Source organism: Strix uralensis, chromosome 2 (genome assembly GCF_047716275.1).
Source record: "Strix uralensis isolate ZFMK-TIS-50842 chromosome 2, bStrUra1, whole genome shotgun sequence".
Lineage (NCBI taxonomy): Eukaryota > Metazoa > Chordata > Aves > Strigiformes > Strigidae > Strix > Strix uralensis.
In genome coordinates this window covers 89,812,378-89,838,216 of record NC_133973.1, presented here as the reverse complement: position 1 = coordinate 89,838,216, position 25,839 = coordinate 89,812,378, and positions in this window count along the sequence as shown.

Here is a 25,839-nt window from a genome sequence, read left to right as displayed (position 1 = left end):
AGTGAACAAGCAAGAAAGTATGATCCAGACAAACAGCTGAGGGATGCCATCTTCTTCTCTGCAGCAGGGGTTATGAGACAATTCACAGAGTACTTTGTTGAGGGAGCTGGGCACAGTGAGCAACTGAGAGTACTCTAGAGTTGTCATGGTATGAGGGACAGATAAGGTATTATGGTGACAGTGTCACCTGGATGGAAGGTTATTGTAGCAGAAAGGTACGGGATACACAGAAAACAATTCAATGGAAAATGACCTCACCTGTTCCACTATTGACAGAACTTTTTTTTCTTATATGTGTGGATATTTGGGGTGAAGGCTCTTTGATTTTACCAAAAGTATGTTCTATTAGAGCAGAAAGTTATTCCTGCAGTGCATTAGTGCAGCACTTTACAAATATGCTTGCCCCATGGGCCCACCAAAAGCACTGAATTCACTCCCAGAGGTCAAAATTACCAGCAGTGCAATAAAATTTGCTGTACAAGGAGGAATAGTGTGTGTATTGATTTGTGCACTCATTGCCAATACTGTTGTGTGATCAGTAAAAACAGTGGACTCCTCTTTAGCAACAGACAAATACCTTCCACTTACTAAACATGAGTAACCAATACCTCTTTAATCCTGTGACTATAGTATAATCTCTCTGCCCTGCCAACTCAGTGGTGGCACCTGTCCTCTAAACTGTGCACTGCTTAAAGAGGAGTGAACTACAGGGACTACTGCAGCAAAACCAAAACATAGGAGATATCCACTCCTCCTTCATAAGGCACTGGACTTTTCTCAGTCCCAGCAAAGATTTTCTCTGCAGCTGCTCTGCTTTTCCAGAGGTGAAAGAGAGGTGGCAAGAGAAAGTGACATTTTCCCTTTTTCAGAGTAAAAGAAACTGTCTAAAAACACTAAATGAAATAAAGATGCCATCATCCCATACAAATGGAAGGGAGGATATCACTTCCATCTGGCTCTACATGTCTACTATGTAGGTGTCTACAAAGAAGTGTCTAAATAAGTTATTCTAGGGCATTGCTCATCTGACCTAAGCTAGATATCTACTTTAGGATGACATGAATCCCACCCTGGAAGTGCCTTTTTCCTTTCTTTCCACTGGATCTAGGAAGGACTATTCAGATGTAGACATCCGTGGTTGGTTAGATGAATCCCGTCTAAGATTTTTGCTAAATTGTACTTGCCTGCCCACCTGCCCAACTGTTGCTCAGCTTCTATTTCAGCTATTAGCAGATACTAAAAAATAAATAACAGGCAGAGAAGGAGTAGTTATTATTCATCACATATATCAGTGACATTTTAGTATTTTCAGTTATTCTTTGCTACAGTAGCTCTTAATAGCACTTTCCCATGTAGTTAGGTTGAAGAGTGTAGAAACAGGAATTAAACATCAAACACGATTTTTCTGTACAATAGTACTGGAGTAATATTAATAGGGAAAACAGCAAGAATTAAACAGATTTGCTAATCTGACAATCATATTAAAGATGAAATATATTGTGTGCATAGCTTTAATCAGAATACCGGACATTTTAAGAGTTCATTTCTTCTGTCTAAGGTTCCAGATAACAGAATGATCAATTATACAGATAAGTAGGATCTGATCTTTCACATATCATACTTGTGCCAGAAAACAGAACCACAGCAATAAGATCTATTGTAAAATAGCAGTGCTGAGATTAATGAATTTCCAAAATCTGAAACTAAATCAGTAGGCAAAGTCAATGCACGAAGTTATAAACAGTAGTTTGAATTAATAACTGTGTCTTATTCGTATTCAGTAAAATAACATTGTATTTTCAGTTCTACTGCTAGGGACAAATCTTGATAGGAAAGATAAAATTCTTAGGTATATTTGACAATGGAAATCACGAACTGTAAGGACACCTGAAGTATGATACTTGTTCTAAACTAGTGCAGAAATCAATAGAAAAGGAAAATCGTTTTCTAATAAGTGCGATGGCAATGGCATAATCTCGTTTTGATGTCATGGATTTCTCTCTTACACTTTTGCATTTTCAAGGCTACATTTGATAGGAAAATAACATTTTTGCTGCTTTACACCAAAGGTCTGGAGTTCCTACACTAATTCAAACAGTGACAAGTCAGGTACAAAGCAGGCTTGGATGAATAATTCATTACAAAACAATGTATATAATAAATTTAACTGTTTGTTTGTTTAACCAATGTCCTCAAATGTATCACAAATATTTGTGAGTTGATCCAGTTTTGAATTTATGTACTAGTACTAAAACAGTAATGTGGTGTTTTTAGGAGTGATTGGTGAATGAAGAATGTCTAATTTCTGCACTCTAAACAAATAAGTCAATTTTAAAGACTTTTTTTTTGCGATAAGAAGTAAAAACGAAACAGGAGTTTTGCTTTGTAAAACTGTATGAGAACAAATTTCTAAAATGAATGTTTAGGAAAGATCTATTTCAAAATTTCCCAAAAGGCATTAGGCATGTGAGTTTAATTTTCACTATCTTTTAGCACTTATGAGAGATCAGTTTAATTGTCTGTTATTATAACCAATTCAGTTGAGGAAATGTGTCAGTGTTTTTTTTGACAAAATATGTTAAATGTATTTTGGTAATGTTAAGATAACGTTGTACACAGTTAAACAGTTATATAGCAGATATGTATCATTATAATACTACTTCTGATTATGACTAATTTACACCACAGTTTTAAATTTCCAAGACTCTGTCTTGCTTTTTTACTGTGTGACTCCTCACAGCAAAGAAAAATTTGCCAGTAACAAATCAAATTGGTACTCCTGAATACATTTTGTCTTTGTGGTACCTGTAATTTTGTCACATTTATTCCATATAGAGAGTGCATACTCTCTTTCTATTTATGGCAAAAAGTGTTTGACCAGAGATCTGTCAGCCAGGCCAGCACTGTTATTCTTAAAATGTTATTGTCATTCTCATGGCAGTTTTTCTTAAAGTCCCAGTTTCAAGTCATTAGATGGGAATCTTGATTTTCCTTTTCTAACATAAATGTTAATTTTATATTTGTTCCTGATTTGTTTAGAAAAGTTTGAATATGAGACCCTTGAAGGTTCAAAAACCAAGCAGGCAAATAAGAAGAAGATATATGCATCACTTCGTTCTGATTTGTACTAAGTGGATATTTTAGCAAATTTCGTGCTTTTAATAAAAAGGCACGAGTCAAGACTTTTTAAAACATTTTTATTCTTTATACTAATATATGTTATTTTTATTTGCTATATCCCATATTATCACGCTACCCTTTAAATGGTCAGAGTAAAGAGAATAATTATGAAAATCAGCAACATATTAGTATATGAAAAGTATAAGGTGTGCTTTCTGTATGTAGATATAACTGTGTAGCAAAGGCATACTTCATAATACAAATTATTTTCCCACACTTGACTTCTAAAAATTGGTTGTATTTTTGCCACAAACATTTAATTTTGTTTTCCAGATAGTATTAAAATTTGGTCCTAAACTGAGATAAAATTAGAATCTTCTCCCCTGTAGATTTCATGAGTTCTCTGGAGGTTGGTCTCATGACAGACCTGTGGTTTCCTTTCTGTAGACCTCTCACAGATTTCTTTGTGTTTTTTCTCAACTGTTCAACTGTTATGTACACCTGTAATGTCAAGGAACTTACTGATGCGTACTAATTTCAGTAATATGCAATGAAATAATAAACTACAGATTCCAACAGACTTGTGCACAGAAATACAGTGATCCTTCACAGGCCAAAAAAAGAGTTAACTGAATGCAAAATATATAAATTCTTCCCCTTATTCACTTAAATACTGCTTCCTGTCTGATTGGCAAATATACTTAAGACTTTCATATCTGATATTTTAATCACAATTGAGTGATATGCTTTAATTACATTTTACACCCTTCTCAGGGAAGATATCATCCCAAATTCCCACAGTTCACACTTCCATTAGGCTTATAATATAACTCAGGAGTTAAAGTTAAAGATTAAAAACTTTCTTAAAAGTAATTAATAAGCTTGTTGCAGCCAAAAGCTCCATTAGACAAAACCAGCTACATGTTTGCAGAATTAAATGGTAGGCAGGATAAAATGAAGCAGAGAGTATTATTGATCCCTTACCAACAGGTATGTGTAAATGAGTTACACCGCAGCTATCGGTATTGTTATGTACAATACATTCCAGGAGAGCCAGGGAAATTTACCATAAAATGGAAGATAAGTTAGGTGAACAGGGCAACTGTGACATCTAAAGGCTTTTGCAATGGTTGGAATAAAACAATAACCTGACACATATTTAGTGAAGATGGATATAATAGACTGCAATATGTGCACCAAGCACAGTTTTCTAAATAGTTAGGTTTTATTGCATTTTGCTGTTACGTAGGGTTCCCTCTGCAGCAAAAATTTGGAGCTAATTTCATAAGTAAATGTGACTTTGTCTTGGAACACTTTTAAATCTGTTTTCAGTAACTTAAACATCATGAAGTCACAAGCACTACAAACCTTATCCTAGGATTACCTTGATTAAGGCACAAAACGTTAAAAGCAAATTACTGTGAAAGTATGAAACAATTTGCCCTTAATGTTTCAGTCATATCTGTAAAAAATATGACTTAAATCTAGTTTTATTAATAATACATATTTTAATTAAACGGCTAGAGGTGCATCTAGCAGGAAAAATTGAATCTTCACTGGATTTCACATACTTGTATGATTCATGGGCAGTAAATATGCAAAGCTTTATGCCCATAAGGCAATCAAACTGCAAAGCTGATATGCATGTTTTTATCTGAAAGAATGAAGTCTAGTAAGGCTTAGAAATAAAAATAATAACAATAATAATAATAACAACAATAAATGCTCCAAAAATTAATGTATTTTTGTAGACCTACTGCATTTCTAGATACAATCTTCATCTTTTGCCAGCTGCATGATGTTGAAAACCTATTTATTGTTGTTTCCATTAATCTCATTACACAAGGTTTGCCTGTATGGGTACATATATACACACATAATATCACAGCTTCAGCAATAAAACCATAGGATAAAAATTATCATGCTACAGTAGCATAGCATGAAATGCTTTCATTGCAAACTGTTTGGGGATTGAGCAGTTCTGCAATCTGCTGATCTACTAACAGAGCCTCTCCTCATTTACATCAAGATTGCTTTTAAAGGTCTGCTTCTGCATGCTTAGTTTGCTTTATCTTTTCTTCAGCTACCACCCCACACTTCATCAAACATTCTGCTTGGTTATATTTAATGACAACTATGCCGTGCACACCACCAACACCTCTCACCTGGTGGTGTCAAAATATAAAAGCAAAGATGAAGTAATTACATTCTACAACACTTTTCTGAGATAACTCTATGGTGCCAAATTGCCACCTCTTCTTGAGTGGAGCACAGCACTGCTGGTAACATCCTGAAATAGCACGGTGCACTAAATGGATGTATATTAAGGACATTGAACTTTGCTGAAAGTATTAACAGGCTGAAACTGACTTTAAAAACTTGCTTTTAATGTTTCAAACTCTTTTCTAAAGACAGAATTGCCATTGTCATCAGCTTTTTCATCACTGCAGTTATCAAATTTAGTGAATGTCATTTTACAGTGTCCTTATAAGAATACCCAGTCACACTCCCATTTCAGAGACAGAAAACTGCCGAAACAAAAAACTTTAGGGCCAAATTTCTCCTGATTTCAAGGGATCAGTCAGAGATGCACAAGTATTGGATTTTTTTTTTTTTTTTTTTTTTTTTTTTTGCTGAGGGCTTGGCATTTTGGTGTTGTACAGGCACAAAACACAGCCCTTATTGTCACAGAAGTAACTGGTAGTTTCCAGCCTCTCTGCAACCTGTTGCATAGTGGCTCAGATAGGACATCTGTAAAAAAAAAAAAAAAAAAAAAAAAGAAACTATAAGTCCATTTGAAATCTCCTGTTTAGTGACCATTTATGAAAACTTTGGTCATCACAGTGATGGGTGAGGTTTTGTTCCTTTGAACAGAGATTCCTCCTAGAATTCCTGAGATTTGCCTAGATGACATTTTGGTTGCTAAAAGTTTTCTTGAATCTCACTTTCTGTCTGAAAAATAATAACGTAGGGGCTAACTGACATATAGACACCTATCGACATTTACACCTGTTGATATTTGCACTACTGATTTGGACTGCTCGGCTCCAAATACCAAAAGTTTAAGGGGAAATATGAAGAAGACTGTTGCATGAAAAAGGGAGATGACTAAAATAGTCAAGAAGAAATACTGAAGAGAAGGATGCATCGGTCCTGAAAAATTCATGCTTAATTCTAAGGTGAAGAGAGAGATCTATTTCTATTCCTTATTTATAATCCTGAGCTCTCAATTTGTCTGAGGCACCAAACTGGTCATTTTTGGAAGAAAACCAAGCGAAATACTATATTATTCTGTAGTTCAGGGGTAGCCAAGTCCATATTCTTCCTCTGATCAGAAGCAGTAATTTTAATTCAAATTCCCCCTCCTCTCTAAGGGAACATTCTATGCACTGATATAGCATATTTTCAGATATTTTCTCTCTATTTCACCTCTTTAAATTGTCCTATCTCATATTTTATATATATGTTTAAGTTCACTGGACTAGGGAGTAGATAACAGATCCTGCAGTGGAGTGTTTGAACCAGCAACGAAATTTATAGAAATAAAAATGTTAATCCCCCTCATGAAGGCTGCATTTAAAAGCAATATCTGGAAAACAATAGGTGAACCGGATAACAAGGCAGAACCAACTATATAAATAGATCTTCATCCAGCATCCTTGGCATCTTGGGCCTTTTCATCTTCCTTTTACTTTCACATGTGTGTATCTGAGGACTTGCTCTTGGGACATAGTGAAGCCCTAGAGCTCATGAATCCTCTCCAATGAATTCATCTACATTTCAAAGAGGGGGAATGTTACCTAATTCTGTTTAAGAGAAACTCTGCCATAATCAATATAATTTTCTTCTTAGTCTGGACCAGTACAAAGACCTCAGTGATTCCATCCATTAGATCTGAATCTCTGTTCCCACCTGGGATGGGGCAATGCTGTCTCTCTGTTCAAGCTGAACCTTTCCATTTGTCACAGTGACTCTGAGCTGAAGGAAAGAGAAGTTTGACTTTGGGTCTTTCAGCTTGTCTCTTCCAATGCTCTGAAAAATTTACAGCTTGTTTAACTAAGGTGCCAGATGCCAGACATCCACACAGCGCAGAAGGCTGAGTCCTGCAGGCATGTTGACCCTGAAATGAGCACACCACCCCCCAACCCACCAAAGACCTTCTGGTCCTTCTTCTGCCTTGGTTTCACCACACAGACTTCAGAGATGTTCAGCTGTGGTGAGCTACTCACTCACAATATGTTAAGTAATGTATTAAGCATCAAATATATTAAGTAATTAATACAACTGCTTTTCAGTTAAACAGCAACAGATGTAACCTCCACACAAAAAGCGTTATCTGAAATGTAACAGCTTAACCATGGGGCATGAACTGCCAGGGGGATGAAGAGGAGAGAATCTTGAGTTTGAACAAGCATGAACTCAGCTATTTCAGTCTCATTCTACAATTTGACCAACAGACAGCAGCACAGAGCATTTATCTATATGATTTCCCAGGCAGTTTGGCTCAGGCTGTATTCAGGCTGACCTTATTGAGCCTCAGGAGACCAATAAAACAAACTTAAAGTCTATGACATAACATTTTCTTTGGGATGGAAGAAATGTGAATGTACCTGATCTATGATTAGCTATTTATCAATTAACATGAAAAGTAACACTGCTTTCAGCCAGTATTAATTTAGTCACTAATGCCACTAACATGTCATTATTGTGTTTTTATTTGCATCAGAAGAAAATGAATGCTGCATGTCGTCTTGTTTTTAGTGTGATGCTACAAGCTATGTTTACAAATCTTGCAACACTACTATTTTAGTGTATCTAGAATTTTTCTTAAATATCTGATTCATTATGGTTGTATATTGTTTGATTTCCAAATAGCTCAGTAATAAGCACTCCAAAGTTCATTATATTAATAGATATCTTTATACACTCAGGAAAGTAACAAAATAAACCAATGGCAAGACATAACATTATGAGACAGTACAGACTTCAGGAGATAGCAGAAATCATTTATAAATTGAAGTGGTGATAAAAGGACAGACATAATTATTTTTAAATTGTTGTGTTGTAATGTTTCATGAAGATAGTGGATAGTGTTTTCCCAGAGGAAGAAGGAAAACTGTTATGGAAATCAAGTTCATGAAGAAAGAGTGGAGGAATTTAAATATGTAGGTTATGGTTTCCAAAAGCATTGAGCTTTGGCTTGAGTTCTTTCAAGTCAAGTCAACTGTGAAAGTGTTATTGACTTTCACGGGAGCAGAGTCATGCCCCCACTACATGCTCTCAGCAATTCCACCCATGAAATCTGAAATATATTTAGGTCTCAATGAGCCACATCCGGTAAATCTGACATGGAATTGATTGATGTGAAAGATAATGAGATAAACTCTTTGTGACTCTTGAAGACAAGAACCAGAGGGAAACACTGAAATGGCATCTGTGATTAAGAAGTGATTCACCACACATAATACCCCAAAATCTATTGACCATGACTGAAATGCTGACTTGGGATACAATGAACATAATCAGTCTTCTACAATGTCTGCTAGAGATAGACAGATCTTTTCCAGTCAGGCACAGTGGAGGGGAGAAGATGAAGGAGGAACACAATGATGTCTGAGTTCCTTGTCTGTATTACCTTCAAAGAGATCTGTTGCTCTGCATGGATTGCAGAGTGCAGGAGAGAAGGTGGGGAGGAGTAACTACAGGCTACTGTTAGCCTTCAGGAATAACCTTAGGTTTTCCTTCCAGAATTTCAGGTTTGAGGTGAAGTAATGTTCACAATTACCAAATCAACACAGGATACACTTTTCTAGAAGCACTGTGGGGTTGAGTTTTGGGTTTTGTTTGCAATGGATGTGGAAATTATTTCCTTTGCTGTTCAAAGAACTGACAGCAGGAGGATAAGGGTTCAGGAGCATGGACTGTCAGGAGCCTTGAAATACTCCCCAGGTATGCATCTACTGACAAATAATAGAGGGCCATGAAGTAATCACAGGCAGTGGGTCCCTGGCCACACTGCTTAACTCTTAACTTGTTCCCTGTCTCTGTTGTGGACTCCTCCAACTAGCTCAGTCTGAGAGAAAATCTGTAGATAGTCTGGTGGATAGCTGACCTCAGCGAGAGCTCCCAAGAGTCAGTATTCACCAGGCTTCTTTCTCACCACACAGTTCTCCAGCATTACCCCAGCAGATTTTGCAGTCCTAGACATGCCACAAGGTCTCACACCCCACCACAGTCCCAGGACACGTAGTTCCACACTCTTTCTGAAACCTTTAACTGAACGCCCCCTGCCCACCCCAAAAACCACCAATCCGAGAAAGAAGATATTTATGTAAGTGAGGATCCCATGGACACCACATAAGTCTGAAGAAGATCCAGGCAAAAACACTGTGTGGTGTGGATGTTCAGCTTAGCTCCAGAGACAGCTGACTCTCAGCAGTGTAACACAGATCAGTCTGTGTTATCTGACCTTTGGGGAAGTGTACAGTGATATAAATCTACCTAGGCTGCCTGCTTCACTTTCTGCATAAGCAGAATAACAAAATTGCTTTCATACATTCACATAGCTTTACTTTTTTTCCCCTACATTTTTCAGAAATATGATGTTAAGTCCCCAAGTCAAGCTTTAGATTACTCAGGCTGCAATTTATTTTCTGTTAATAAGAGACAGGCTTTTATATAGCAGTACTTAGAATGAATTCCAACATGGTGAGTCAATGCATTTATAGACCTACAGTCATGACTGAAGGAAGGACTAGATGAATTGTACCCAATACATCCCTGATAGTCATTAGTCCAATTTCCTCTTAGAAATTTCAGTTATGGAGATTTCACAAATTTCCCAAACAGTATGTGCCAGTCAACATCTACTCTTGTACTTCCAGACCTTCTAGTGATTTTCTCACCATCAAAACCAACAAGATGTATGAAGTGATTGCGTGACCTTGAAAGTATCCCTCAGAACCTTACAGGTTTTATAGGACGTAGCAGGACACAAAGTACCCTGACCTGCCCAAGCAAGTCAGCCCAAAGGAGTTTAAACTGAACGTCTATTTTTAAAGACCACCTCAGCTGATGTCTCAGTCACTCACCTTAGGAAAAAAGGAACTGGCTTGCTCAAGAGTTATTCAAGAGTTTTCCCTAGCACTTGCACAAAGCCAGAGTATTTATTCCTATCATTGAAAGAAAGAGGTAGACCAGGTCATAGCTGCTCTCCAGAGATGACAATTCATCTCTCTTTGACAGGAATTGATTAAGGACATTGGGGTGATTAGAAACTCAGGCACTTCATCTGATTGCCTAAAGTTTGTTGTAATGAATCCTGCACATTGTTCTTTACTAGAGATATATGTAACAGGATATATGCTTTTGGGTTTTTTTGTGCAGGAGTTAGCACATTGGAGTCCTAGTGCCATATCAGTAAGTATGGCAATGTTAGTAAATAATACACTGAAATAACAGAGCATAAGGCTTTTATCACAAAAAAACCCCCAAACCACAGCAGATTTGCATTCAATGTGTTTCTCAAATGTGTCATGTGTCTCAAATGTGTCATGTCCTGTTATATCCAGTTAAAGTAACCTAATGTGACCAACTCCAAACAGAATGGAAAAAAACCCTGATCTTAAGCCAGAGTAACACGATGCAGCAGGAAAAGATAATGCATGAAGAAGGCTGTGTGCCACACTATTAACTGGTGGATTTCTAGACTGAGAAGTAATTTTCAGTCACAGAAATAAGATACATACTGACTAAAAATAAGGATTCTGAGTAAAAATAAGGATTTGCCCTAGCACACATGCAAAGCAATGTATTGAAGAACCTTGGAATTGTGCCAATTTGATTCATATAGAAGTATTATGTCTTACAAAAATCAGTACTCTTCAAAATGAATTCCATTTTTAAATAGTATGGGTAAACAACAGCATGGATTTAAACTGATGTGCACAAAGATCTCTGAGGCAACACACAGGAGGTTGGGATAACTGTGCCTGTCATGAAGGTTCTTCCACTTCCCTGTAGTATAGCATTCATCTCACTATTTAAAATCTATTTATTGACATCTAAGCCAATGATATAGGATCCTGTTACAGTCCATGAAGGGAAATGAGCACCTCTGGGGTTCAGCTCATGCTTCTCATCTTAGAAACCTAAAGCTAGCTGATGTTAATTTCACTTTACAGATTAGTCCTATGACATTAAAATTTTTTTTTTTTTTTTTCTAAATGGTTTAGAAGTGGATTCAGAACTATCTGAGTTGACAGTGAAACTCAACACTGGTATGTATGTCCACCACTGTTCCTCATAACACTCTTTTCTCTTTGCAGTTTCCTGCAGAAAAAAAGAAAATACACAATCATGTGAATACGGAGAACCATTATTCTTGTTCTAAGAACCTGGTCTTCAGTCTGATAATAAATAAATGGATAAAATACCACTTTTAAAACATTCTTTAGATATTGAGCTTCCTGTGAAAATATTAGGAAGGTTGTAAAAAAATCACCACCTTTGTTCTGTAGAAAGTTTACAAGATATGTGGTTGACACACTTTCATTCAAAGTGGGTTTGAAGGATTCCATGGCAGTATTTGGCAAAACTCTATTATGAGGTTTCACTGGCTGTGTTACTGTTTTAGGTAAGATCAGGAATGTATTGTTAAAGTGAACTCCCTAGTCATCCTCACTTGCTGTTTTGGTTCATACCGTGGTGTGGCCTCAGGGAACGGCATCCTTTTCAGGTGGAGATGAACCCCAAGTTGCCCTTCAGGAATCACCTAACACCCTTCCACAGCTGAGGTGGGCAACCCTCAGGGTGAGAACAGAGTTAGTCCAAAGTCAACCTTCATCCCAAAATGGGGCAGTGTGGATGTCATTGCAGGTGGTCACTTGCAACAGTTTTCCCTCTGGGTCTGCTCCTATTGTTCCACACCTCTTTTAATGCAGGAATAGCCCCAGCAAACCAAAAAAGACAAAGTACCGGTCTCATCAAAGTAAATGAAGATAACTGATTTCAAGAATGCAGAAGTCTGTAAGTTTTCAGGAGACTTAATCAGTGTCTCTCTACAGCAGAAATTAGAACACCATGTTGGGTCTTTCCACTGTTTAACCATGGATTAGGGCAAATTTTAGCTGTTTTTTTCCATTCAAATTGGGGGGTTCAGCTGAAAACCCAAAGGAGAGGAGATTCAATGTCCACAACAGCAGAATGGTGTATGCCTGCTGCTGGCAAACAGAATTGCTGAGCTGGTGACAGCTCTAAGTAAAGAGGATCATTTAAAACATCACATATACTCTGTGCATTTCTGCTCTTTATTGTTCTTATCTCACCATGAGCAGAGATAGTTACACTGATTCATGGTTGATGGCACCATGCCACAAACTCACATCTCACAAAAGTAAAAACAAATCAATAATTCTTCTGTAGGAACTAGAAGAGCACTGCCCACAATCAAATTTACTCCAAGTTTACAGATAGCTTATTAACTACCCAAATCAAGTGCATATTTTAAATAATGCATAACAATGTGATCAAGATGAGAAGGTTGGTGAAATGATGCCATTTGTTTGCTTCATACAAAAATTGGGTTCCATCAACTTAATGCCTTTTTTCCTCCATCTAAATTTAATATGTTTAATTTCAGAGTGAGTTTTGATCAATGTGTCCAAATGACTTTTAAATGCTTAGATAAGGTTTTATCAGTCTTCATTTTTCTCATTGGAGCCTGGGTAATATGTTCAGTGATATATAAAAGCTGTAGTTCATTCCTGGTTTTAAAAGAAAAAAAAAAAAGAAAGAATGAATGAAAGAAAAAGACAGGTTTTATTTAAATTATCTGCTCTTTGGTTAAAAAGTGTCCTAAACGTAATACAGCATAAACATTCTTTCCTTATTTCACTTATGACTACTTACTAGATTAATCCTCTTACCCATCAGTGTAGTGTTTTCCATTTTATTATGCATTTTTCTTATTGAATAGTCCTTTGTTTCTCAACAGATAGTTTAGATTTTTAATATTGTTAGTGTTGAGAGATAAACGCTTAGGTACATATTGGAGAGTAATAAATTGTGTTGAACATTGATAAACTAACGCAATTACTAGCAAGGTCACAGAGTCAGCTAATTTAGAAATATCAGTACTCGGATTTTGAGTTGTCCCCTGGAGAACTGCAGCCACTTTATTAAAGCAGGAGGGTGAGGAGAAAATGGTACATTAGGATTGATCTTTTGATCTAATTGTGGACCTCTGCCATTCCTTGTTTGACCAAAAGTGCTTAGCAAGCAAGAGGAAACACAGTTCAACTAATTGAGGAACATCCCTTAGAAGCCAAAGGGATTGTGGGAAAAAGGAAAAAAATGCAATTTGTACAGTTTTATGGTGTTAGTTATCAATGAAAAGGTGTAAATACTGTACAATTAATCTTTGCTTTCCACATGGGAATTTTAGAGGCTTGCAGACATACTGCAATCATACTTCCAATATGTTCAAGCAACTAAATTTCTTGTACTGCTGAAGTCCCAATTAAGTGGTATTAAAAATGAGTAATATTTTCTGTGTTGTGACTTATTTTCAAAGAATTAGCGTAAGACCCCTGCAATAGCACTCAGTCACTAGACAAAAACCTGTACTGTTGGACAAGGTATCAGAAATACCATGGTATGCTCCCATTGCACAAGAAAAAGGAAAAAAGTCCATCTGCTTCAGAGAGCTAAAATGAGGCTCGTATGCAAACTTATATGCATTCTCTTCAATGAAAGATGCTTTCATTTACTTTTTTTGATCTCTCTACCTGATGTGTATCTGTTTCCTATATCATACTGGAATTAGTAGGATAATACAACTTTAAAAGGTATGTATTAATTAGTGGACTGGCATGCCAGAACTAAGGATAACGATAATGGGAGATGTACCATTACCTCTATAGAACTGTTTTAATATGATTCTAGTCAGTAACAGTTATTGCCTTCTGAAAGGCAGTTGACTGACTAACTCAAATGAACAGAGAAAATAATTTATTAAAAGGCACATGGCAACTCCACCAAAATAATATTATCATCCTAGATAGTGCACAATCATCATATTAGTTAAAAAATTTTTGTTGGCATTCTCTCTCTCTGAGTGTTCTCTTTCTTTCCATCCCTCTCTCTCCCTTTCTCCTTCCCTCATTCCCTTGTTCTTCCTAAGGTGTTTCAGCATAAACAGCTGCAGGAATGAAGCACTTGATGTTAAAAACTGCAAGAGGAAAATGTTTCAGATGTATTTCAATTTGGAGACTTTGTGCTTTGTATCTTTTTCATGTTGACGTTATTTCATGGACAGTCAGATATTGGAATGCAGTTGCAGATTTTGACATCTACATTTAGACACATTTAGGTATCTACAAGGCACGTATTCAATGGGAGCTGTGTATCTAAGCTCTTATTGTGGCCACTTGGGACCAAGTCAGTCAGAGGAGTCTGGAAAGCTACTCAGCTGACAGTACGTAGAAGATGAACATTGACTGTATTGGCTAGTTAGTCCATTGCCCATATGCAGACACCTAGTGCAGTCTGAAAGTACCTAATACCATGGCAGCATGGAGCTACACATAATTTACCCTACTTCTCAGCCGTGTAGTGTATACCTTGGTAGTCTGTAGATTTAATTCTCATGTCTATGTTGGAATGAAACAGGGTAACCATTGACTCAGTATTTCTGAAAGGTTGTGAAGGATTTAAATATAATTCAATAGAAAAAGAAATATAAATATATATTAAACTCCAAGTAGAATTTCAGGGTTCTGGTATGCACTAAGTACTAAAATCACTTTGGGTTTGCTAGGTTTTGTTCTGTGTGATTCTGATATGCAATCAGATTTCAAAAGTTTAAATTTCCCAAGGAAGTTTTTTGGGTTTTTTTTACTTCTATAATCAATCACTGGCTTCAGTAGAGAGGTGATGGCCAGTTGTGTTCAACACAGTATTACTTCAGGATCTTTGTTGTACCTTTATCGGGGAACTCAGTTTTAGGTCTCTCAGTTTTTCAGCTTTGAAAAACAAAAACATAACCCTTAGTTTAAAACATTTCTATTTTAAAAAGTAGGATTTGGTATTACAGGTCTTAAGAAAATCTCTATTACTTTGGTGTTAATACAACCCTCCCCATACAGTCCCTCTCACTGCCACAGGCTTGTGCAGAGGTGTGAGCCACCAGAGTTTAATATGCATTCACATGGAAATGCATCTCCTTTCAGATCCCATGAGAAAAACTTTTGTCCTTATGAAATCTACAGAAAATTCCCAATTTACATTTGTTAATTAGAAAGCTTTATTCTAAATAGACTAATTAATTACAGCCACATTTACATTTTAAATTTAAGTGATTATTTTAGAAGATTTTGTAGACTTCTAATTACAAGTGTTGTTATTCTCATTAGGATTTCAAGTGCTGTCCCAAATGAAAATGGCAATTGATCTACTAAACCCCACAGAGTCATCCAGTTTAACTAGCTCTGTGCACTGCCTAATGCACACAAGTAGACACTGCCGTGTGACCCAGTGCATGCCAGCACCAAACAACTGTGGAAGAATACCTTTTCTTGACAGAATCCAAAAAGATCACCCAAGTTCTTGAAAAAGTGGAGTAGAGGTTGCCCAGGAAAAAAATGGAGAACTTGCTTGTCTCACTTGCTGCTCAACCGGATCAGGAGTAAAGAGATCACAATAAAAAAAAGGACTTTTTGTTGAAGATCAAGCATATGAAAAACTATATCAGGCTCTTTAGAGGTTTCTATAGAAGTTACAACTTATGTAAGCAAGTTGTCAACAGGAGCACAGCAAGCAGTGATGGTTCTTCTTACCTAAAGAACTGCAACAAGATGGTCACAAAATAGGGAAAAATCATAAAGTAGCATTAAAGTTCACTGGAGAGGTTTTGGCCTCATATTACTCTTCAGGTCCTTATTCCTGAAATGGAATTCCATTTGTATAAATATAAATAACAACAACAACAACAATGCACTGATGCAGTGCAATGGAACTTAAAATCACTTATTTTTATAATCTGAGGAATCTCTTACCAATGTACTGGTTACAGAATGTAAAAATGTCATTCACATCCTTTTAAAAGGATGAGTCAAAACCCAGAAAGAAAAGTTTTGCAGAGAGAGGATATACTTATCCTGTTTTCCAATAATTTGACTGAGGGATCCAAAAGAATAAGGATGAACCGGCCAGTCTAATCATTGGGATGCCTGTGCAGAAGGTTGGGTGCCTCAACTCCTCCCCGATTAATGATTAATTAGCCATCAGAACAAAACTGCTTCTGCAGGGGAGACTCTGATCCCCCCATCCCAGTATTTTACATCTTGGTTAATGAGGCCAGGTCACCAGGAACCTGCTGGGAACCTCATCTCCTGGGGGCAGTACTGTTTCTGTCCAAGAAGCAGCTGAGACTCAAAATCTTCTTTAAAATTACCTAATCCCTTTATTTAGAGATTCATGGACTATTCCAGTTTGAGGAAAACTACTGAAGCAAAGAGGTTCCTCTGGCCAAGAAAAATGGAGTGTATATAAATCTGATACAATACAGACCCAAAATAACATTCTAAATTCCTATTTTTTTCTGTCAAACCCAAAAAGCATAGTTTCATACAGCTCTAACAGCATTGTGACTGCTCCAGATACCATGCTTTCCTGCAGCCTTTTGCCTGCTGCTGTGCCTTTGAACAGTTTGGTTAGTAGCAAAGGAAAGACATTCATAAAATAAAGCTGAAAATGAAGAAATGTCTTAATTCCCTTGGGCAGAATGAAGAGACACAGAACAGAAGAAGAGATTTGACCCCAGAGTCAGGGACATGGGAATGAATACTCTCCTCTTAACTAAACCTTCAGAGTGGATTTGCATGAAAAGGAAACAGCACTGGCCAGTTGTGAATGTATCTTCACAGCAGAATTAACTCCAGTACTGCCTTTCTCTTGGTACCCATTTCACAATTAATCTGTGCAGTTTGATTATCAACTAATATCAACTATCAGCTGATCTCCCATGATTCTGGCCAACTCAGGTGGACTTTGCAATACAGCTATAGCCAGGAGATTTCCTCTCTGAATTCAGACTTGTGAGGGACCTGATCTCACTGTCCAGTATAGCTCCTTTTGTCCCAGGTCAGTTGAAGCTTTATATTTAACATTGCATTAGGAAAGAATCTTTACTCTTCTCATTCTAAGAATGTATAAAATACTCATGAGGAGTGATTAGGAACATAAAAAATAGAAGTCTGCTATTTCAAGTGGTCAAGATAGACACCTAGGCTATCAGATATGACATAGGACCTACAAGATGAGTATGTGGAGGTCAAGGAAGATACCCTGTGCTCTTAGTATGTCATTGAACACTTAGATTTAGGCAACTAAATCTCATTCCAAGAGTATTAAATCCCTGTCATGATCAGGACTTAATTTGTATTGTACGTAAACACATTCTCTTAATGTGTTGCAACCAAAGGTCCTAAGCACTGCAGCAAAGAATAAATCATATTATTATTATTTGCAACATTGACCAAAGATGCAGATTGGAAGTTCTTATAACCTCAAACCCCATCAGTATTCACATCCAGAAAAGTATTAGAGAAAGGGGAAAAAAAACAACCAACCCAAAACCTAACTATTAAGCCATTCCTTTAAAACATTCATTTATAACAAGAGACTAATTACCAGCATCCATGTTAGATGTTCTGTCTTCATCCTGAGTTTTATTTACTATTCAATGAAGTTGGATTTCTGTTTTCTTTCATCAGGTAAATGATGAGCTGCAGCAAATGAGACCAGCAAATTATGAAATAATCCCTGCAAGTTATACAAGCAGACAGAGAATCCATTCCGCATGATCAGAAAGTACAAAGTCATAATAAGACCAGGTTTGATGGAGGTTATGTCTCACAGTTCTTTAGGTCAGATAATAATGTGCTATGTCATTAAGCTGCAGTATCACTTTCCTGAATATTATAATTGATGGTTCATGATATGGATATACAATAAAGAAAGTAACGTTTTGAAATCCTCATCTATAAAATTGAGATGTGTTTTCTGTAAGCTCTGCATTTCTCTTTGCTCTTCCTTAGGCTATTTCTTTGCCTTTCTGAGTCATGAATAATAAACACAAGCACCTTTATTTGACAGTTCAAAGTAATCTAGCAAATTACACACATATGCACGCATATACATCAACACATACATATATAGTAGCATGCACATATATGGTATTACTTACGTATAATATTCAACATAGTTATATATATGTACACACAGACTATCATGTACATATATTCAAAGAGAGCAAGAGTGTGAAAGAAAGTGAGGATTGTTTAAATTATTTTCAAAATCTTAACTACTGTGCTGATAAGCTTTGCCAATGCAGCTAAATAAAAGAGGGCTCAGGAACATAGACACAGAGGCACTCTGCTCTAGCTGCCCACACTGTTTAATTGTCACCTGCATCCCAGACATGTTTTCAACTACTCAAACTACTTCTCCAATCACAATTTGGGGAATAGTTTACTCTAGAAATCAACCTCAAAAGGCACCTTTAGACAAGGCTGCATCTGTTTAATTCCCTTTATCTTCCTAGAACAATATCTTAGCAGGCTTTGCACTTTCAGACACCCCTGTGTATCCCACTTACTCTCAGTTTCATGCTCCCCATTTCCTTTTGTCTATAGGCTGCAACACAGCTTTCACAGTAACTCTGGTGTTCTGTACAGAAAATAAATCTGTACAGAAACAAAAATTCTGTTTTATGGCCCAAGGGGCATCACGTGGAGTCAAGGGAAAACACAGGACTGTATAATGTGGACATGGCCAGTCTGCTCTGGAGGGTGCTAGCTCTGAGCAGTGTGAGTGACATCCAGCTCTGGCAGCTAGCTCTCAGCAGTGTGAGTGATGTCCAGTTCATACCACTTGGCTCTAGGGCCAGGGAGAAGACCTCTTTGTTATAGTAGCACAGATGAAGCATAGAAAGACATATAGAGCACTTTTTATTGAATGTGTGTCTAAAGAGCCCAGTTCACATCACTACACAAGCAGTATACTTAATGACAATGCAATAGATCTGACACATTCAGATCTGGCTTTCTGTATGTTTCTTGCATATGCGTAACAACCATTTCTTCAAGCTTCCACCTCCCTGAGATGACAGATGTCCCAAAAAGTATGTCTACCATAAGTATGGGAAGAGGTGTGTGCCATATGTTTTCACACAAGGCCACAGGACTTTACTCTAAATGGACCATCCAGATTTAGCAGTAGCTACATGTTTTGGATCCTTTTTGGATGTTGGCTCTGGAGATATCTTTTGCAATGTTCCTATCTATGACCCACAAAATGGAGATACCACTTGACCTTAGAGATTCAGACTAAGATATTCCACAGACTCTACTGGGGGTTCCAGTAACAGATGACTTAGTGATGTATTACTTAGTTTTGTACCTTAGGCCAAATCTGCATTATGAGCATTTTGGCAGTGTACAATACCAGGATCCCTACCTGCAAACAGTTGGTCTGTGAATATTATTTATACCAGTGAAACCAGCTTAACAGCACTTTACAGTGTCTCAATAAGTGAACTATATTAAACCAGAAGAAGTGCAGTTGTGCTGCTACTACTACCCTAGAGGCTTTTTGCCAGCAGAGCTGTGCCAGTCTCATAGCACAATATCCCAAGGCTACATCATTCATGTGTTCTGGAAAGATATTCCTCCACTTCTCCAAGAGTAATGAATTTCCTATTTCTCAGTCAATTCCTTGGCTTTCCAGCTAAAGACTACTGTGAGTGTATTAAAATAGAAAGGTTAAAAAGAAAAACACTCCTTTTTTCTGATAAAGTTGTATCCTCAGCCTACAGACTATCTTGATCAACATAACTGAATTCTTGACTCAGGTATTTTGAAGGTACTTCCCAACTCACAGGATCTCCAGCTAGAATCCTTGCCTGGCTTGAGAAGCTGGGACTTTTAAATCTTCATGAAGTGTTATTACAATTCATGATAAGAAATACCGATGCCAACAGCTTTTCTGTATATTTATGGACAACTTCAACAAAACCCCTAACTTTTAAAGAATGACTGATCAAGATAAATGTTATAACCATCATACATTTGCATGTATATGTGTGTTTATGTCTATGCTATTATCCTATTAAATGTTTCTAGTTCTATTTATAAGTGAGTTATTAGATATTTAAAAGTAAAAATCCAACTTTTAAAACTATTCACTTTAATAATTAACGTGAACATAGGAGGCTATAACAATTGCACAGAACTGGTGCATTTCAAAGAGGAGAAATTATAAGTGACAGTAACCCTTTATCAATTCATTCCAAGACAGTTAATTAAACCTGGAATTATTTAAATAAGGTGACAGTCAAAGAAAAAGGTCAATGTTCCCAATGTTTCAATAGGTCTTCCTCATCTCTGGAGTTTAATTAACTCATTTTGAACAGAATGGTCAAAAGTATGCTAAAACTCATAATTCCTTCCCTGTTTTTTAAATGCAAAATGCCTATTCTCCTTAGGCCTGCACAGTGGCTTTTCAAACCACCAGCAAGTGAAGGAAATTCTCTCCGCCCTCACTAAACCCACAGATTTATACACCTGGAATCCAAAGTAGATGAAGTAGTGCCTTACCAGTCCATGGCTAACACATACCGCTGCTGCAGGGTCTCCACAGTGGTGGATATGCCAGTGTCTAGGTCAGGAAAACATTTTCACAACATTTCAGTCAAGCACTGGAGCTAAAGGAGCTGGTGGCCTCCCCATTCACCTGCTCTCACTCCGACATTCTGGGGTCATGAAGACCCATCTTCATTGAAAATAGCTGCTAGAGACAGATTCATGTCATTGATCTCTCTCATCCGTCCACACTCCATTTCACCAGGCCTGCTCAAGAATTCAGTCTCTTGATGTGTGAAATTGTGCTGGGATTCACATGTTGAAACAGACACAAAGGGGTTGATTCATAGACTGAAAGAAACGTGCTGAAACAGAGCATGGGTCCAGAGACAGTGTAGGAAAACCCTAGGAGAAAAAAACCTATGGAGAAAGCTTTTTGGAGGCTGTTAACCAAAATAAATTTAACATTATGAGCTGTGATTTGCAGTTTCTTCCCACATAGAAAATCAAATGAACAGAATTGCACTAAAGAAAAACATGACTCTAAGATTAATTACCTTCTTACAAGAACAACCTGAAAGATCCTGAATCTTTGGCTGGTTAGTCAGTTTGAAAAGAGCAATGGCAGAAATGCCTCTAGTGTATGTGCATATACATAACAAACCAATGAGAAATACTAGGATGCAAATGCTTCTCGATATACCAGCTACTTCATGGTAACTTTTTGAGTTTGGACCTTTAGTCAACAGTAAGCATGGCCTAGTGAGCTAAAGGTATAGCACCTCACTGCTTATTTATACAAGTCAAAGAATGTACATAACTCATGCACCATGAAAAAGCAGAGGTGTTATAATCACATTTACTAACACTGTGATGATTTGCTGTTGTGCTCATACTCTCAAAATTGTAGCAAAGACAAGATAAGAATATTAAATGCAAAAAAATGTGCCTGAATCCTTCTGTCTACTGCTGTTTTCTCTGAGGAAGATCTGTTGGTCTAGAGAAACAGGAATTGGAGAGCTCAGGTAAGACACCAAGGGTATGTAGGAGGACATGAGAGATCAGTATTCATGACATGATATTATTGCTCTGATTTTCAGAGAATAAGGAATTTTATGTCAATAAAATATTTTTCCTAATTTACAGACCATGGACAATAGCAACAGATCATAAGCATTTAATATAAACTTGAAAGGAGCTGGAAAATATTTTAGCAAAAAACTATCAGAGACCTCCTACTACTGTTTCTTTTAATTATTCTGTTGTGATTGCAATGCAAAATTGTGCAATCATCTAATCTCATGGAACATTTGTGTGATTTTCTTAACTGAAAAGTAAATTTACAGGTGGGGTCTTATTTAATGATATGTACGCAGCTTTCCATAAAATCCTTACTCTGGTTGCACCCTGGAATTCAACAACATCATGATACGCAACTATCACATGCAACAAGCTATCTTTCAGTTTAAGGAAAAATGTCTTCTGTCTTGAGGAAATTTTTGTTCAGTAAAATCTGATTTTGCTTTATGATGAGTTTACCTGGTTAAAAAAGGGTCCTGAACCCCTTCATCTTTTACAGCTCATAATGTGTACCCTATTTTTTCCTTTGAATTTTTATGTTTTTCTTTTTCTTTCTCTTTAAAACATGTTCTTACTCTTTGTCCTGGTTTGTGTCCAGACAAATTTGCATTTCCTTGTGCTTCTTGCCTCTTTATGTCTTAGCAAATTGTGTGCTGTTTCATTAGTAACCCAAACCTTATGCTTCACTGCAGTTTACAATAAAAATTGCAGCTGCAGTTTCCTTGAGCCTCTCAGAAAAATGCAGCCACATCTGTGAAGCTATGAAGCACTACCTGTCAGAGAGCCATTCAAGTGAACAAATGGAGGGTAAAAATTAGCCTGGTGAAAAGAAAACACTTTAAATTTCTGGAAATACAGAAGAAATTACTCAGTTGCTTATTCATTGCCATTTTTAATTTTGTGAGCCTTACAACACTTTACCACGACCTGAGGGCAAACAAAACAAGTTGGCTGATTCTTCATCACGGAATTAGAACAACAAATATTGTTTATGATTTCTAGCAGAAGTGTTAAAAAACATCAGTGTCTTTATGTGTTCGGTGTTACTGCAAACATAATTTGAAAAATCAGATTGCCTTCAGAGGATATATGAAGACAACCTCTTCTCAGTTTATTATCTCTTACCATGTCTTATCTAGAACATTTCAAAAATCCTCATAACTATTAAACATCTGATCTAGACTTATGAGCAGTGGTCTTCTGGACACACTCGGGTAAGAAACTAAGCCACTGAGGTGATAAGCCCAGTGTAAATGATTAGATGGAAACCATGCACGGTTGTAAGATTTAAGAGCACCTGATACACTTTCAGATTACATGGGAATCAAGCAGCATTCGTTTCCTACACCACACAGGATCAGCAGGTAGAAATGAAGTATTAGAAGCACTGTTCTACAAACTGTATTCACCAGAGAAATCCTAATCACCATAAATCTCTATACAGAGAATATAAACTTATGCTCTAATGTGTGAGGTTTACTTATAGAAGTGTTATAACATCAGAGCCTTTTCAGCCAAATCTAAAGTACAGATAGCAAAACACCAAAGGGGGTGAGGCAAGTAGATGTCCCTTATACACTGACCATATGTGCCCACAGAAAAGGCACAGCTCAGTGAAGAGCTCTGAGCAAACAGCCTTTATCTCAGCTGTTGAGTGCTAATTCATCTGTCCCCAGCAGCTCAAAAGCTGTCCCAGAGGAGAAGTGAAAACTTTATTCTTTGTTCCATTTCCTAAAATAACAGAGCCCACGACTTCGTGTTGATCTAGTTATGCTACAGAAAGAATAAAGTTAACAATTGCAGCTTTACCCTAGCTTTTCTCTGCCCATAAGGGTGTCAAGAGCCCAGATGTGCGTTACATAGCCTTGGTTAAGGCATTTAATAATGTGGATAAGAGGTGAATTAAGGAACACATTTGAGTTCTGATCCAAGCTCAAAATATAAATTCTTTGTCTCATTGTCTGTTCCTCTCAAAAAAACTTTCTGCTGTATTTTCTAGTAAATTAAGACTGCACTGTGAAAATACAGATATGAGAAAAGACAGCATGGGGGAAACATTACATTTACTGGATACCAACTAACTTCATTCGAATCCAAAAACCTTACAAAACAAAAGAGCTTCTCCTGCTAGGTTTTGTATGAGCTGGAATGTCCTTGTCTTACTGTGTATTTTATCTCATAAGAGACAAATGCTTAGATCTGAGCTGAAATAAAAAGGCTAGATAGAACTGCACTCTAGGTCACTTTGATGTGCATTGTTCTAGTTTAACACTGTTATATTTGCAAGTAAAAAAACTACAACAATCTATATGTAATCATTTGATCATTTCCTTCACGTTACTTCTCTTTCCACCATTTGTTTGAGAGAGATTTAAAATTACTAAAGCAGAATCAATTGTTATAAAAAAAAAAAATCTTAGATTTACATTAGGGAAGAATTTCTGCAAATCATTTATTACACAGAAAATGCAAGGTCTACCATTTCATAAAGGTTAAAATGTAAACAGATTAAAAGTTCAAATTATATTACATTTGTTGTATTTTTTCATTTGTATAAAATTAATGCTAAACTAGATCCTCTTGAGGCTCTTGCAAGAGTTGTCTCCGAGTACTTCTCCTGAAATCAATCTAAAAATATTTAGCATTGTGTAAATCTTGTAATAGGAGCATGCATCTTTGTTAGATCTTGCCAATATTAAAGAGATTTACAAAAATTCAGTGTGTTTGGTATAGTACCTTCCTCCCACTTATTATGATCATTATTAAATTATTTGCAAATCAGAAAATTAATCTGTCCAGTAAATAAAATGAGATAGTTTCTTACAAAGTTCTGTTATTGCAGCTGGTTTTCTACAGATACATTAAGAAGTATCACTGTTTAGAAGGATGTGCATTCATTTGTGTGTGTATTTATATTTATATGTATATAAATATATTTAAAAACTAAAACTAAAGTGCTTCCTTCCCCTCAAAACCAGCTCTCTTTTTAGATATTTCAGAAATGGTTGCTTTAACACATTTCCAATGCATTTTCATTAATATTTTATTCCACCATCTTACGAACCCACTTCAAGTCACAAACAATAACAAGCACAGTTAGACTGCCTACAAATGTAGCCTCTTTTCAGTGACTTCCAAATACATGGGGATTTAGTTCAATAAGGCAATGCACCTGAATGACAAAAGAACTCAAGTGAACCAAACTGAAAAGCACAACAGCTGTAGGCTTCTGAGCAGACAAAGTGCCTGTGTATTCTGGCACTGGGCTGTACTTGAACTAGACCAAAAGCAACACTTTGCATTCAACTTTTCTTTCACAAAAGTAGGACGCTGAACTTTTCTTGATTGCATATTTTATTTGATATTTAAGAAGGATTAGTTCTAACTGGCCTGACCGTCTCTCTGACTCATTTTTACTCCTTACTATTTTATGGTGAATGCATCTTTTCATCTCACATCTCTTTCTTTTACGAGTGCTACTCCCCAGCTAATTTGGGCTCTACATATGAGGCTAGTTCCAATTCTTATTCAGGAATGCCTAGTATCTTTGGCTTCTAACAGAATATCCTATCATTTTTCAAAAAGATGATTTATATTACTACATACTACATACTTGAGTTTGGCCCATGAATTATAATTGATGAAAAGGGCATCAAATATCCTGATCTGCAGTGAAAGAAAATCTATAGGTCTTTTGCAAAGAATCAGTCTTTTCATTTTAGTCTAAGCTGTTGGTACTTATAAGATCTAAGACAGTCATAAAAAAGAAACAAGATGACAAAAACATATCAGATGACTTTCCACATGATTCTTGCTATTTATTGTGTTATTTAATATCACAGTACGTAACAAAATAATGTAAGAAGTGACAGAGAGAAAAGTGAAATACCAAAGGATGAGTCAGTTCAGAGTAAAACTCCAGACCACCCCACCCTCATTGATAATCTTTTTATTCCCTTTGCAGATAAAGCTATTACTGTTAAGTCTTTACATCACT